Source organism: Neltuma alba, unplaced genomic scaffold (genome assembly GCF_004799145.2).
Source record: "Neltuma alba isolate B1F8T4 unplaced genomic scaffold, ASM479914v2 tig00013490_pilon, whole genome shotgun sequence".
Lineage (NCBI taxonomy): Eukaryota > Viridiplantae > Streptophyta > Magnoliopsida > Fabales > Fabaceae > Neltuma > Neltuma alba.
Genome location: NW_021637719.1, coordinates 48,206 through 51,969, shown reverse-complemented (window position 1 = coordinate 51,969; position 3,764 = coordinate 48,206).

Genomic DNA, 3,764 nt, shown 5'->3' with positions numbered 1-3,764 from the left:
ATTTTCTGCCCAGCTAAGAAACCATATCTTTCAAGTACAGAATTAACTAGCTGAATTTGCTGAGAGGTGGCCTGCATAAAGAACAAGGTATCGTCTGCAAACAAAAAAAAAGGGTGTGTGAGTGGAATAGGAAGGACGCTGAAGAAACACATAACATGACCATGTCAATCCAGTTTTGGGGAAACCGCATTCTAGTTAGAACTGCTCTCAAAAAATGCCAGGAAAGTTTGTCATAAGCTTTTTCTATATCCACTTTAAGTGTACACCACCCTACTTTTTGCGTACATATCGATTTCAATTAAGTCATAACTTCACTAACCATCATAACATTATTTGAAATCAATCGACCCTTGATAAAAGCATTCTGAAAGGGAGAGATCACTTGTTGAATGATTGGTTGTAGTTGGGACGTGATTTCGTGGTAGCATAATGAAATATCATTCATGGTTAAAAAAAAAATTGTAGGGAAAGTAATTAATCAACAATAATTAATTCATTATCTTAAATCACTTGTCTATCTTTTATCCAATAATGAAGGGTTAAAACTATACAGCACTCTAAATTTTTGTTTTTTGGTAGCATTTAGCATCCTAAACTAAAATGATTTATCTAGCATTCTAAGATATTTTTCAGTTGCACTCAATATCCTAAAATATTTTTGTTGCAATCATATTTTGTCTTTAAAAATTGTTCTCAGAAGCAACAAGTGGCCTAAACTTAGGATATTGAGTATAAAAAATACTTTTTCAACGAATTAAAAAAATACACCAAATATTACTAAACATTTTGAGTGCCGCTAAAAAATTAATTTAGGTTGCTAAATGAACCATAAATTAGGCTATAATACTGAGGACTACTAAAAAAATATTTTAAGATCATGGATGTATCTTAGCCCAACAATTATCTCTATTTTTCTTGGAAGGATTTCAACAATTTTGCAGAAACACAAGTTTACTTGGACTAGTTTTTTTTTTGGAACTATGTGTGTATATGGAAAAGGAATAAATAAATAAATAAAACGGAAGCAATAGTTAATTAATACTCTGTTTAGAAAAATTAAACCAAGAACTTACCACATCTAAATAGAAAAAAAGAGAAATTTAAAAAATGTTAGATTAATTTGTCCAAAAGTTAATTTTTTAACCAAAGCGAATAAAATAACCCGATGTGACCCTATAAACCCTGGCCGGTTAACCGGGTTATTCTAGGGTTATCTTCATTTAATCCGAGTCACACTGAGTAATTTTGATTTCAGTCTGCATGTTCAGCTAGATCGGTTACTTAGCCAATTCATTAGTTTTTGAGCTGAATCGGCCGGTTCGATTTGAGTTTACATCCCATGCTTTAATTTCAATTGAACCAATCACATGCGACGACAAGCTTGTATTTTTTTTTGGGGAAAATTAGCATAGATTATCTGAATAAACATGATTTCAATTTATTGATGAATTAGTAGTCAAATTATTGCTAATTGGGAGTAACCTTTGTTAACATTATTTTTCTAATTCTAACTCCATAATGAAAAGATAAAAGATATGCCCAAAAGCATCTCTCTTCTCACCTTGTACTTATTGAAAAAAGGGCTAAAATATGCAAAAACTGTTTTGAATTTTGGGTCAGTTGTATATCACTTTCCTAACTTTTAAAATTTTAAATCAAGGATCCAGATGCTTTATGTTTTGATTATCAACTTCCATGCCGTTAAAATTACCGTTAATAATTTTTGATATGTCATAATTTTTATATTTTTTTATTATATAGTATTTCATCTAAACAATAACATTTAACATTCACCGTGTAATCTTAAAAATTTTATAATTTTTTATTTAAAAAAGATATGGTCAAATAAATATTTTAAATGTTTTTCTAAATATTTTATCCTAAACATATAAATATATATAATTACATGTCAAATACCAAATATTATTTTTTAAATGAAATGGTACATAATAAAAAATATAAAAATATGATGTGATGAAAACTGTTAACTTCAACGGTAATTTTAATGGCAGGGGAGTTGATAACCAAAACACAAGACTTTATGATCCTTAATTTAAACTTTTAAAGGTTAGGGAGGTGATATGCAACTAATCCAAAGTTTAAGGAAGTTTTGCATATTTTAGCCAGAAAAAATTACAAATCAATTTGCTTCTTAATCATCATATTTGACAGTTTTTTTTAAAAGCAAAATGATATTTAATTATATAAAATCTAACTTTTTTTCTTCTCTAAAAAAAAAAATCTAACATCTTTTCTAAACCTCGGACCATTCAACCATTTAAATGATTTAATATAGCTTATTTCTGAAAATTTTTATCTTGTTATGTTCCTCTTTTTTTTGTGTGGAGGTTTTCTCCATGAAACCTTCCTATTTAACTTGTATATTTAACATTAAAATATAATTAACTTTTATTAAAAAAATTAACATAAAGACACATGAAGATTAGTTAAGTAATAATTTGAGTTTCTGAGAAGAATGAAAGAAATTTAAAAAGCGTCCATGCTGTCAGGTAGGACTTCAACAAAACACCAAAAATTCGCCTAGTTCAATCATAATTTTCTCCAAGAAAAATATAAATTCCATTTGCTTATGTTCACTAATTCAGTCAGGCTACTAAATAATGACAAGAACCAAAAAGACCTCATATAATCATCCTAGAAAGGGATTATAAACTCAATTGTTCCCCTCATCAAATTTGCATCAATGTAATAACAATCTATGTAGGACAATATCTAGTGTTTCACTAAGTTGTCACATATTTTAATTAATTTGATATATATATAAACAATATCCATAGTAAGAAACTAAAAGAACACGAGTGTTTCAAGTCATTTTCCATATCACTCATTAAGAACATTATTAGGGAGCCATAGTTTACTTATATAATACTCCTCCGGTCCTTATTATAAGACCCAATTTGACTTTTTATTTGGTCCTAATTATAAGACCCAATCCATTTTCTCTCTTATATTTATGCATTTTTTTCCAAGATAATCCTTCTAATAATGATAGTTTTAGCCAATATACTTAATTAGCAAGGATATTTTAGGAATGACAACACTTATTTATTATAAATAACCAACTTAACTTACTTCCTTAATCTCCTCAAATAAGTCAATTGGGTCTTATAATTAGGACCGGAGGAGTACCTGCATTTTACAAATTGTAAGAATATTTTTCTTGATCTCATTGCAAGAAATCATTCCTCCCATATACTAGCCGTTGAACTACTAAGTTAGGTTTGATCTTGGGACATAATTAGAATATTTTTCTTGAACTCTATTAAAACTTCTCCCAAACACTGGTTGATCCTATATCAGGGATCGAATTTTTTTAAAAATTTAAACTTTTTGAAATAACTTATTCTCTTTTTCAGCAGTTGAAGCATCTAATTAATTCTCTCGCTCAAGCATCTAATACATTTATAAAGACATGCATTTATATTCGACAGCTTTTCTCCCAAAGCAACAGAATCAAATACTCTATAACTAGGAAATTACAATCTCTGTTTTCGTTTGACATAACCAGAGGAGAACAAGCGAAATCAATACCCAAAGTAAGCACCCCTTTCATGAACCTTTAACCTCTGTCTCGATGCTAGAAAACAGAGTCACCAAACAACAAGCATTCCTTTATGTTCCAATACCCAAAAACCAGAAGGACCAGCAACATGCAACTCCATATAAATATATATTCGTGCTATGTCAGTTCGGCCAACAAGAACGAGAGGAGAAAATGAACTTCCAACCACCAAAAATCAACA